We start from the raw sequence: 12,933 nt of genomic DNA on the forward strand, positions 1-12,933 counted from the left end.
AGGAGAACGAGGCAACACAGTCTAGCCCCACGGCTCACTTAGAGGAGGACATGAGACTTAAAAGCCTGACCCCACTGCTTGCCCAGCGGAGGAAATGTCATGACCCTAACACCCACTTATAAATATCTCTTGTTATGTTAAAAATATATATATACATTTCCAGGGCCCACCTGGCTCTACTCCTGCACAGAAAGGGTTAACCTTCAAAATTCACCATCAGGGTCCCGGGATGGGGCTGGTAAGGAGAGGCAGCTTGGGAAGAAGGGGGGTGCTGAAAAACAGAGAGGGACAAGCCAATGTGTACCTGGGGCCCTCCAAGACCTCCAAAACAGAGAAGGGGGAGGATGCCTGTCAGAGACGGAAACCAATGCTGTCCCAGGGGTTGTCTCACTCCTGTCCCCAGTGGCAAATGCTCTGGAGTGATGTCCTTTCAGACATCCCTGTGAGGTCCCGATATCAGGATGCATCCTTTCCTCTCAGTCCCAGCCCATTCAACTCACCACCGAGCTTTAAAGGTCCTAAGAGGGAGTAGCCCACCGCCCCCACCCCCAGCCAAGTAAGAAGTGTGAGGAAAGCTGGAGGTCCTTCCTGGGAGGAGCCACTGCTGGGGTCCCCCTTCAGTCCCTGACCAGGCGGTAAATGTGGTGCTGGGCCCCCCGCTCACTGGTGGAGACCTCGAAGACACAGGCGGTGCAGAGCAGCAGTTCCTGGGTGTCTCTGTCTGTCACCACCTGGAGGATGGTGCGGTTCTCCAGGACACTGGTCATCACGTAGCACTCGGGCAGCTGCCGCAGCTTGTGTGGAAAATTCACCAGGTACTCACACATGGGTGAGCGCAGCAGGCGCTGCACGAACCTCCCGTCCTCCAGCTGGCACGCTCCGTCTCTACCTTCTCCACCACCTGCTTGCCAACGGAGCAGACCTTGGAGGAACAGGTGAAGGTCATGTGCTCCAGGCTCTTGTGCTGGCTGCTCCCTCCACAGAAGCCACCACTGCCACCGCCGGCCCCCACCTCCTCGCCACTCGGGCCCCAGTTCAGGTCCGCCCAGAACTCGACCAGGAAGAAGGCGTTGGGGGGCCCACGATCATACAGCTCCCGCAGACCACCCTTTATCTCAGGGAATGTGTCATAGATCTGCCGGACGTCCACACTCTCGAGGGGGGCGCGCTCCGGGGCTGGGGCAGTGCTGGCTGATGTGTACAAACAGGTGCCTCTGGTAAGAGTCAGCTCCGCTCAGCCTGCAACACCACCCCACAAGTATCGGGGTCTGAGCCCCAAATTAAATTGGAGAGAAACTGCAGGAATTTAAGAGACTCCGTGAAGTCGCCTGAGGGAGCAGGGGTCAACCCAGCGGCCTGGAACCCAGGCTGGGCTCCCCCCGGGGCTGCCAGCTGCCACAGCCAGGATACCATTCTGTGCACGAGGAGGTGTCAGGAGCCGCCAACCATCTCTATCCCCGTCCGCTCCCGGTATGTGGGCAGATGTTCCTCCAGCAGCGGAGGTCAGCTACCTCGAACCATGATGCATTCGGAGCTGTGCCTCCCGCACAGTATGTCAGCCCAAAGAGGTGTGTGAGACCGTGAGAGTTCTAGTTAAATCTACCGCCCTCATAAGTAATGGCATGACTTGATAAAGGAACTAGTGCAGGCCAGGTTGGAGCTGAGTCTGGGCTGGGATCAGGGCTCAGCCTGCAGAGGAAGAGGGCTCCGTCTGGAACTAGGGTATGAAGCGACGAGGGCTGAACCTGAAGCGTGGATCGGGGCTGAGTCGGGGGAAGGACTGGGCTCAGCAAGGGGCCCCAGGCTGAGAGGCGGAATTTCTTTCCCGAGCAGCCAAAGCCCGAGCCACCCACGTGATCCTCTTCTTGCGCTGCGAGCGGCAAGATATTTTCACCAGCTGCCCGATGCATCGCCCATAAAGCCATAAAGCAGAAACTGACTTTGAAATGGCCCTTTCTCCGCCTGTATCCTCGGGCATAAATTTAAATAAAATGGCAATCTAAATGCCTGCGACTCTTGAGTTGTCCTCGTGGGGCTGTCCCTCCGGGCTGCGTGGGGAGACAGAATGCCACCCTAAACCCATCCTCCTGTGCCACACGGGTGAACGTCGGTGGGGGGCGGCAGCGGGGAGGGTGGGCGGCCCTTGGCAGATGGAGCGGACACGTGGGACCGGTGCCTTCCCCTCTGCTGATGCCGGCTCCCAGGGGGACAGGAGAGACGCTGGGTCACTCGAGGGAGGGGCTGCACCTCCGTCCACCTGGGAAAATGGGGAAAGACACAGCATCTCTTTTGCACGCTCTGTGTAAGATTTAACAGGCACTGAGCAGACTCCCGACCCACAGTAAGTGCTCCTAAGTATCCTGCATGTCTCCGCCGGGTTGAGAACCCACAGGGAGCGCCGACGGGGGACTCAGCTGATCCGACTTGTGAGGAGCACTCTTCTCAAACCCAAGTGTGTGGAGGAACCCCCAGAGGGCTGGCTCCGCCCCAGGTTCTGAGCCAGCAGGCCTGGGAGGGGCCTGAGAACGTGCATTTCTATCAGGTTTCCAGCTGGTGCTGCTGGCACGGGGACCACGCTTGGAGACCTGCTGTGCTAGAGAAAGCTCGCCCGGTAGCGGTGACTCACGAGCAGCAGGTGGGTACGGGAGGGCAGGAAGACGGGGCGGAGGGCCTCGCTGCTGCGGCCCAGGCTGCAGGGGACCAGAGGGCTCCGCCTGCGTGGGGGCAGGGGGAAAGGAGGGGTCGCCATGGCTTGGTCCGCCCCGGCGCCCCAGCCCTGCGCATGCAGAGCCCCCTCGCGCAGGGTACCCTGTGCGCACAGCACGGGGCAGGGCACCCAAATCAACTGCGCCTGGCCTCAGGCTCCTGCCCACGAGCTCCTCCCTCATGGCAGCAGCCTAGACACAGGCTCCACGTACCGGTGGACAAACCAAAGCTCAGGAAGGTGAGGACCCACCACGTCCTCTGGGCCAGGGAGTGGCGGCTGCTCCCCAAATCCAAATCCTGGGCTTCCTTCCCAAGCCCCTCTCCAACCTTTCTCCCTGCAAACTCGGAGGCTGAGCTTCCAGCCAGGTCCCAGGTACAAGCCCTGGCGTTTGGGGGTACATGCCAAACCCACGGTGCCCTTAATCTGGTCCCGACAAGACTGGACCCTCCCCTCAACCTCCATCCTCTGGACGGCCAGGCCACCCTGTTCCTGTCTCCCAGTGCAGCCCCAGAGGAGGAAAGCCATCAGGACATCACGCTGTCGGGAGCAACTTGGCTTTTACGGATGGCCTTTGCCAAGATCTGCAGCCTGGCACAAACAGGCAGAGGCACCTCACCAACAGTGAGGAAGGAAACTGGCCACAGGGATGAGCTCCCGGGACCTGCAGGGGGAGGGAATGGGGGCTGATCTGGTGACATGGGTGGGAGATGCACCTCACCAACAGTGAGGAAGGAAACTGGCCACAGGGACGAGCTCCCGGGACCTGCAGGGGGAGGGAACGGGGGGCGATCTGGTGACATGGGTGGGAGGTGAGGGCAAGAGCCAGCTGTCAGGAGGGGCTACGGGCTGGCGTAAGGACAAGCGTGATCGGGTACCTGAAACGCTTCGCGTGGAGCAGTGGGCAGACGTGAGCTCAGCGGCGTGTGCACTCAGCTACGTGCCCTCAGGTGTGCGCTCACAGCCACATGAGGAAAGGGCTCAGGGGCTTGTAGAAGGTTTTGCAGATAAGAGGGACTTACCGTTCCACAAGCAAAATCAAGGGTCAGAGCGTAGCTGTGGGCAGGGCTCAGGGGCTCTCTCTGGATCGGGGAGCAGTGATGAGCTGAGCGTCTTGCTGGTCTGGGCTCAGAGTCAAGGTCGTCCCCCAGCCTGGGTGCAGAGTCCTCCAGAGCTGGAGTCCAAGGCTGAGCATAGGTCAGGGCAGAGCCTATGCTGTGGACGGCTGGGCACGAAGGAGGCAGGAGAACTTAGCAGGGAGTGCCCGTGCAGAGCGCAGCTGCAGGGCCCAAGCAGCTGGGCGTAGAATAGATGGTGTTCACAGGCAGTGGGGTGGGGGGGATACTCCTCCTTTGACCCAGCCTCGCCACTTGTCTGCAGTCTGGCTACGGTCACTCAGACCCCTCCCGGCCCGAGGTCAATCCAGTGCACTCTCTGAGGGGCTCGCCAGTGGGCCAGGCTTCTCTGACTCCATTTCCTGCTTCCACCAGGCCCACCAGCCTCCACCAGGCCCACCGGCCTCCGCCGGCCCCCACCAGCCATCCATTAGCCAAGATGAGTCCCCATCTAGATCCGTTCTACGTCACCACCGGCCCTGACCTGCTCCCTTCTCTCTGCCCTCTGCCAAACCAAACGAGGGACACCCCCCCCAACCCTGCAACACACCACCCCTGAGACCGAGACAGAAGGTGGGGACTTTCGCTGGTGACGCAGGGTAATGACAAGGGCAGAAGAGGGGGCGCTGGACGCTGCACAGCAGGAGATGCAAAGCTGACATCTGACTTCCTTTTCTAGAAACCTCTTGGTCTCCCTGGAGAAGAGCCCGATTCCCGGGTGAAGCAGGGTAAGCGCCTGGAGCATCCTGTGATGTCAGAAAGTGAAGGGGGCGGGGCAGGGAGCCAAACGCAGGAGCTCCCCCTGCTGGAGCAGCCTGGGAAAAACATAAACACCGGGAGTGTTCCATTCACCCGTAACAAAGCGAACGTCTGCGAGCCCGCACCGGCATTAACAGATAACTGGATAAATAATTAAGTGGAAGAGAAGGGACGAAGCTTCCCTAGAGAGGAATTCTAATTAACACATGTAGAAGGAATGAGGGGAATTGGATACCCCGTGAGCACACCGCTGCCAGCAAGACCCACCAACGGCAGCTCAAAATCATGAACAAAAGTTTAAGGAAAAGGAATGCATTGTGAAGCCTCCAATTACTTCCCTCAAAGATATTTATTAGTTATGAAGAGAAAAATAGTAACTTTCCGGTAACTTTTAAAAATAGTAACTTTGCAATAGAGAAACCCGACAAACACCGGTTTGATGAAGGGATCAAGGTTAACACCACCTAAGACCTACAGCCCTCAGGGCCTCCCCACGTGACAGCTGCGGAGGGCGCCTCCCTCCTCTCATATTCCTGCCCTAAATGCAGAGCCTCCATCTAATTGTGGAAAAAAAATAGTTGACAAACCCAAATTGGGGCACATTCTATAAAATAACCGAGCAGCACTGTCCCGAAGGCAGAGACGTGAACAGAATGAGGGAACAGCGCAGGCAGAGGGCTCAGGAGAGCAGACGACAAAACGCGAGGGGGCATCTGGGGCGGGATACACATCGGATCCTGAAACGGGAAGGACTTCAGTGGAAAACTGGGGAGCCCGCAGCGAGGTCTGTGGTTTGGGGAACAGTCTCACACGCACGGTAATATCTCCCCCTTGCTGACTGTATTACAATCAGGTAGGAATGTTAGGGAGGCTGGGCGGGGTAGTATACAGAAGATCTCTGTCCTAGTGCGCAACTCTTCCTTTTATTTTGAGATGATTTCAAGTGAAGAAGGCATCTCCTTGGCCACATTTGTGTGCTTGGACCCCAGCCTGGCCCGGAGCAGCTCAGTCTTCCGTCTGCTTCTCCCCTCCCTTCCCCAACCCCCCACGTCCCGCAGCCATCCCTGAGCAGAGCTCTCCCTCCACAAGCAGCTCATTCAGGTGTGTTCCCCAGTGAAAACAGTTTCCTCCCCAACAGGAGAGCTGGCACTAGCCAGCAAAGAAAACTTTCTTACCTGAGAATTGCCAAGCAGCCCTGAGGGGGAGCCCCACACCCACTGCCCCCAGTGGGACCAGTTCCTGGCTCCGTATGCCATGCCCTAGAAAGATGACACCTGCAGTGGGCAGGCCAGCCCTGGTAGGCATCGCTGTAGCACTGGGCCAACTCCTAGCCACTGGCAACTCTATTGGTGGCTGCCTTGGGGTCAGGCATCCAACCTGGTCCAGGATGACAGGTCACATGACACAGGCTATAGCAGCCTTTACATAAAAATCCTTTTTGAAAAGAAAATGCCCGCCCAAACTATTCTACCGTCTCCCACCTCTCATTCTACCTAAACCCATCTCAAATTGTCCATTTAGAAATTTCTTCTAAAGGATTTCCCAATGCTCCCCAGTCCCCGTTTGGGGAATCGCAGGATGGCCCCAACAGCCAGCCAGAAAAGAGAAAACCCAGCCACCACTCGTGGCCTCATGTCCCCATGCTCCATCCAGAAGGGCCCCCCTTAGCCTCCGGGAACACAGAGAAACATCCCAGAACTGTAAGCCTCTTGTCCCAGCCCACGCCCCACCCCAGTCCTCCAAGAACTGCAGCGCCCAAGTCATTTCCATCCAATCAAGGCGGCAGCAGGAGGTATCTGTGAAACATGCCGTATGACTTCACAGTGGGAAATAGATTAATAAACCATTATGATCAGCCAGCTGATTATTAGCATGAGAATGAGGCTCTGGAGCTAATTGAAGCCATCCGGCAAAATGTCAGCGCCTGCTTGGGGTATGAAATATTCATCGCACCCAAGCCCCAACCAGAGAGCAGAGGTTTGTACGTACCTTTCCTTGTATGGCCAATGTCAGACGGGGCTCCTTCCCCTGTGGCACGGTCAGGGCCAAGGCTCAGAGCCACCTACTTACCGGGGCAGTGGACTTCTCCAGAGGGGCATGGGGTTTGGTTACAGATGTGGTCCTTTTCTTGATCCACTTTAAGAAAAGAGAGAAATTCTTGTGAGTGTAGAGAGCTTATGGGATCTCGCCTGGGGGAGGCCGTTTGTCCCTGGGAGGTGGGGTTCAGGGATGCCCCTTCTGGTGTATTTCAGCTGTGTTCCCTGAGGGGCGTGCCGCATCTGTTCCGCAGCCTGCAGCAGTGCCATTCTTGACCGTGGAGTAGCCTCAGCCACTTCCCTCCGCTGACCTTTCCCTCCCCGTTGCTCGACCAGCAGCCAAGAGCTCTCTCCTCCAGCCAGGGGTCTTCAGCCAGCTCCAGTCATGGTGGGCGTGCAGGACAGGATGCGCCACAAGGACAGGCCGGCCCCCGCGTGATGCCTTGTCTCCACTAAAGCCAAGAGGGGGGCAGTTTCTCAGTCCCCCACAATGTGGAAAATATTAATGGCCTCTTCCCTACCATCATAGCAGCCACACTTTTTACAAAGTAGGTCTTCCCTGGTGGCGCAGTGGTTAAGAATCCGCCTGCCAATGCAGGGGACACGGGTTCGAGACCTGGTCCAGGAAGATCCCACATGCCGCAGAGCAACTAAGCCCGTGTGCCACAACTACTAAGCCTGCGCTCTAGAGCCCACGTGCCACAACTACTGAAGCCCGTGCGCCTAGAGCCCATGCTCCGCAACAAGAGAAGCCACCGCGATGAGAAGCCCGCGCACCGCAACAAAGAGTAGCCCCCGCTCGCCGCAACTAGAGAAAGCCCGCGCACAGCAACGAAGACCCAAAGCAGCCAAAAATAAATAAATAAATAAACAAATAATAAATAAAAAGTATCCAACCTTCTATTGTGTGTTGGATGTGAGATTGACATCAATTTTTCTAACAACAACAACAACAAAAAAGCTGCTCTATGCCATTTTTTTAATTAAGATAAATTAAAATTCCTCTGGTTTGAAGATATTTTAAAGACTTTTGTGACAGCCTGAAGATCGTTACTGCCCCCCTGGGGCTCCGGCTGATTCCAGCTGCGACAGCGTCTGCGATCTGCCCTCCGGCCAAGACCCCAGGGCAGACGCCCCCAACCTGGCATGGGGACAGAGTCCCAGAACCCACCCTGAGACCTGGACGCTCCCAGCTCCTGCTGGGGGTCGGAACGGATGCTGCCTTTGGGGAGCGCCATGCCCGGTGTTTATGAAAAGCCAGATTTAATATACGTGCCACCTCCAGTGGGTGCTACCAAGCAACACCAAAGAGTGGAGTTCCGATCCATCTTACAGTGTGGGTGACCTCAAGAACAGGGTGCTGGTGGAGGGAACCAGGCACTCTCCCCCACGTATTGTGATTCCACTTGTAGAAGAGGCAACTCCAAGACAGAAAGCAGATTAGCAGTAGCCGGGGGCTGGGGCAGGCATCGGAAGGGAGTGCTGGTGGGGACGGGGGCTCCTTAGGGGCAGCGAGATGTTCTCCAATTGATTGTGGTGCTTGCACAGCTCTGTGAACGCAGTAAAAATCACTGAATTGTATGGCACATGAATTATATCTCAATAAACCTGTTTTAAAAAAAAAGAAATCACTATACAGTAATAACATATTTATTCTGAAAAAAGAAATGTATATATACATATACCCTCTTACCTAGCGATTCCACTTCTAGGAATTTTTCCTAAGGAAATAATGAAGGACGTGCACATAAATGCTTTCATACTTTAAAAAAGACATTAAAGTGTCAAGTGAGAGGGCTTTGAATAAATTACGGTGCATGCATTCGCTAGAACACTGCACAAATAGCAACTTAACACAATGTGGTAGAAACGCATCTATTGACATAGATGTGTGTTCACGATAAACTGTTGAGTGAAATTAACAGGGAACAAACAGCAAATGTGGATACTGTCAAATGATATGCCTCACCCACATGGGAGAGCGGTCGCTGAGTTATACACAGGGGCTACTTCCAGATAAGGGCTTTGGGAGGATTTTTTTCCCTCCTTCTTTCAATTCTCAGGATCATCTAGCTTTTCCATTTTGACCTGTGTTACTGGTGCAATAAACTGGTATGGGTTCTTTTTTGGAGATGGCCAGAGGGAGGGCAAGTAAAGAGAAGGATGGTCTGGTCTGAGCAAACAGAGTGTTTTGGGGGAGCAGAGCAGAGCGGCCTCTCCAGCAGAGAGGGCTCTTGGAGCTCAGAACCAGGGCACCTGGGCAAGACCTGCCTCTCTGGTCCTCCGTCATGTATAAAATATGTGATAAATCCCACCTGGAATCCTCGCTCCCATGCTGAGCCCCAGAGGCCCCGAGGAAGCCACTGAAGGAAGACAGCTGTGGGTGCAGGAAGCCAGCCCCACATCCTCACGTCCCAGGGACCAGGCCTGGATGACGAGCTCGGGCCCCGGGCCAGCAGGTCGGCACTGTGCCTGCTCCCTTTGCCTGTGCATCATTTCCTGTTACTCAGCATCACTCAGCCCGGGAGATGCCAGCCTGGGGCCGCGCCAGCTGCTGAGAGGAGCTGCTCCCTGTTCCGGGCACGCTCGGCTGGGTTTGGGTAGCCCAGGCCTGAGCGGAGTTGACAGCGCTGTCTGCTCCATCCCGAGGAGGGTAGCTCTGGGAGCAGACACAGCAACACCCAGCGCCTGCCTGAAGTGGGGCGGGACCCCCCAGCTTAGCCCCGGGCCCGCCGCCCCTCCATGGCCCTGCACAGGTGCAGGAGGCTGTGAGACAGGACTACCCCGGACACCAGCCTCAGGTGATGAGGCCGGAGGTTCCATCGGGACAGTGGCAGGGCTGTTGCAGAGGGACAGCACGATCCGATCTGGCCCATGGCGTTAAGTGAGCACGTACTAACTGCTCTAATGGGCTGTTTCCCTTACCCCTCACACCAGCTGGGTACCCAGGCTTACAGATGAGGGACCAAGGCTCAGGAAGTTCGTTGCCCAACTTGATTACTAGCTGGGCCCAGACTTAAATCTGCCTGAGTGGGGAAGCTGTGCCCCAGGCTCGCTGCAGCGGGTCTGGGTTGCCAGGGTCGGGCTGCCCACCAAGCACCCGCAGGCCTCCAGACTGGGCCGGGGGCCTGGCAGCTCCACCCCCGTGGGGAGGCAGGGAAGAGGCTCCACCTGAAAGACCGACAGAGCAGGCGGGCAGGGTCCCGGTGGTCATGGCCTAGGGCAGCCTGTGGTCTCCAGAAGCTGCCGCAAGACAGGCAGGGCCAGGAGCCCGGGCTGGGCCTGTGCCCTCGGGGAGGAGAGGAAAAGTGGAGCCCGCCCACTGGGGGAGGGCCTGTCCCAGCTCTGCTTCCCAGGAAACAGGCTGCAGGAGCGTGGGCCCTGGAGGCCCCCCTGTAAGGAGCTGAGGACAGCAGGTGGGCAGAGAACAAGGCGGGCCTGCAGTGAAGGTGCAGCGGCCGAGTTTCCGCAGGTCACACGGGGTGGAGCTGGGGGCGGTGGTCCTGGGGGCTAGGCCACCACCTCAGAGCTGCCTGAACTGAGGTGAGGGGGACAGGCCTCCACACCCACTGCATCAGGTCATCACTGGCACAGGCCCCCAAGGGGGCAGCTACCTTGGACCAGGAGGGTCCAGGTGGCCAAGGGCGGAAGGTGGCGGCTGTGAGAACGTACTGACGGCAGCTGGGACCGGAAGAGGGAACCTGGGTGGATGCAGAGCACAGTCAGGGGCAGAGGCAGCCCCCATCCTGCCCAGAGAGGGCTGGGGTCAAGGCGAGGCCCCCAGGGCTCCTATCTGCCACGGGGCAGAGACGAGCCCTCCTGGTACCCTGAGCCTGGGTCCTCCATGCTGGCCGCGCCCCTGGCTTGTGGCTGCCATGCCCACAGGTCCTAGTGGGCTTTGGTGGTTCACTTCTCTGGCTTCCTTTCCAATCGCGGATGTCAAACCTCAGGGCACTGCCTGGGTCCCTTTCCAGAGGGAGCTGATGCGGGACAGCAGGTGATAGGGGAGGGCCTGGATTCCCTTCCTTCCCCTGTCCTCTGGCAGGACCCTCCGTGCATCCAACCCCCTACCGCCTCCCCCTAATCACAGCCCGGCCAGGAACCCACGGCCGTGCTCACCGATTGAAGGTAGCACAGCCCTCAACACAGCCCCTCACGGGGCAAGAACGCTACGTTCATAAAAGCAGTGTTTTTTCTCTCTATGAAGATATCGGAACTCACTGCAGGGGAATCCAAACCACCCAGCTGAGCAGAAACGAAAAGTCTCCCCAGATCCCTACCCAGCTCGAACCTTCTGCAGCTTCGGTGCCACCCCCTCCCTGGGCCCCCTTGCAGGTTTGCAGAGGTTGAGGCATAGACCCGCATCCGTGCTCCCACTCTCTGGGGGTTTCACTCGACAGTGTGATGTCCGTCGTGTCCAGATACAGATGTTCATTCAGCCTTTCCAGTTGCACGTGTCAAACCTCAGGGCACTGCCTGGGTGCCGAGGCCTCTGGGCGTGGGGCGGTGTCCCCCATCCCCCGACAGTTCAGGGGGATCGGAGAGGTGGGCGCCAGGACAGAACCTACAGGACCCCCAAGCAAGTGCAGAGAGCCCGCCAGACCTTGGTGCCCTGGCCTGGGAAGCAGGGTCTGTTGACCGCACAGCTGCGACCACATCTGGTGAGTGGGAAAGCTCTCAGGAACGTGCGGGTGGCAGCAGGGAAATTGGAGCCGAAGAAGCAGAGACAGCCCGCCTGCAGTAACTTCTTTGCTCAATCAATAGCCATTTCCCGGCTCCAAATTACTTTCTTTTCCCCCTGAAACCATCCGAGGCAGCTACTGCCGATCAGCTGTGACACGTTAAAGAAATGCTATTGGAATTTCCAGGCCTGAGAGGGTTCTCCTGACCCAGTGTTTGCTCAGCCATCCCTGGCAATGCCACGGAGAGGACAAGACGTAAAAAGAGCTAATGGACCCGGCTGAGCAGCTCGGCTCCGGCCACGGGGCAGCCAGGACCTGCGCGAGGCTCAGGGTCCCCAGAGCGGCCTGCTGGGGCCTCCACACCGCGGCGGAGTGGGCGCCAGACTTTGGCATCCACCCTGTCCCTCCCTCCCTGGGCCCGACTTTTTTTGTTTTGGTTTTGTTTTCGTTTTTTGTTTTGTTTTGCTAATTGCTTTATAACCACAACAAACTAGTGCAGAGAAAGCCCTGTACAAAACAACACAATAAAGATCGAGGTGTTCCCTTAGGCAAGGCTGAAGATTTCAGTCTCTGGTATTTGGAATCTAGGCTGCAGTCCTTGTTTTCGGATGGATCACTGGGTGTGTGGCACCGTCCATGCTTTTAACCAGATTTGAACAGGAGAACGGCCACTTGGCTCAGGTAGAAGACGAAGTGTTGGGTTTCACGTGTCACATCACTACCAAAGTTCCTCCCCACGGTGCAGTGCCAGGTAGGGCTGTACTTCTTGTCAAACTCCTTCCTGACACGGGCAGCAACGTCCTTCTCTATAGTCTATTTCTCTAGTTCCTGAGTAGCACTCTCCACCGAGTCCTGTTGCATCTCCTCTGACATATTGGCATTTTTCATCACGGCCTCTCGGTCACACGTGGTTACCAAGGGGCAGGGGCTGGCCCGACTGCAACGGCGGCGCATCTGTGGAGCCCCACGCCAGCCGCCGCCGCCTAGTCATGGGCCCGACTGTTAATTGCCCCAACTGCATGCCAGGCCGAGCATGGGGTACGAGCCCACAGAAATGACAGAGACGAGTGCCCTGCCCTCTGGAAGCAGGCAGGACGGGAGGCCACGCAGAAGCAACTCTTGGAGTGGCTAAAATAACCTAGTTGCGGCCGTGTGCTCACAGCAAGAGGGAGTCCATCCCCCCAGCAGGGCCCCGGGAACCCTAAGCCTCCCAGCATGGATAAGAGAGCCTCCGGCAGGCTTTTCCTGTGATGGGAACCCATCTCACCTGTTCCCAAATGTAGTGGATTGAATGGGGGTTCTCAAAAGGTATGTCCGTGTCCTTACCCCCAGAACCCGTGAATGTGACCTTGTTTGGGAAAAAGGTCTTTGCAGATGTAATGAAGTTAACGATCTTGAGATGAGATCATCCTAGATTAACCAGGTAGGTCTTAAATCCGCGGGCAAGTGACCTTATAAGAGACACAGAGACAGAGGAGAAGCCACATGAAGTTGGAACAGAGACTGGAGGGATGCAGCCACAAGCCAGGGACACCTGGACCACCACGAGCTGGAAGAGGCGGGAAGGATCCTCCCCCAAAGCCTCTGGAGGGAGCGCAGCCCCGCCGACACCTTGATCTTGAATTTCTGTCCTCCAG

The 12,933-nt window shown here is 57.2% G+C and overlaps 2 pseudogenes; both read right to left on the minus strand.

The window, feature by feature from the left end:
• Window positions 1-15: 15 nt before the first annotated feature.
• Window positions 16-7,852, minus strand: LOC137228304 (transcriptional enhancer factor TEF-4-like; annotated as a pseudogene).
• A 3,898-nt stretch (window positions 7,853-11,750) lies between these two features.
• On the minus strand, window positions 11,751-12,250 carry LOC137228305 (dynein light chain 1, cytoplasmic-like; annotated as a pseudogene).
• Between the last annotated feature and the right edge of the window lie 683 nt (window positions 12,251-12,933).

This window comes from Pseudorca crassidens, chromosome 7 (assembly GCF_039906515.1).
Source record: "Pseudorca crassidens isolate mPseCra1 chromosome 7, mPseCra1.hap1, whole genome shotgun sequence".
Classification (NCBI taxonomy): domain Eukaryota; kingdom Metazoa; phylum Chordata; class Mammalia; order Artiodactyla; family Delphinidae; genus Pseudorca; species Pseudorca crassidens.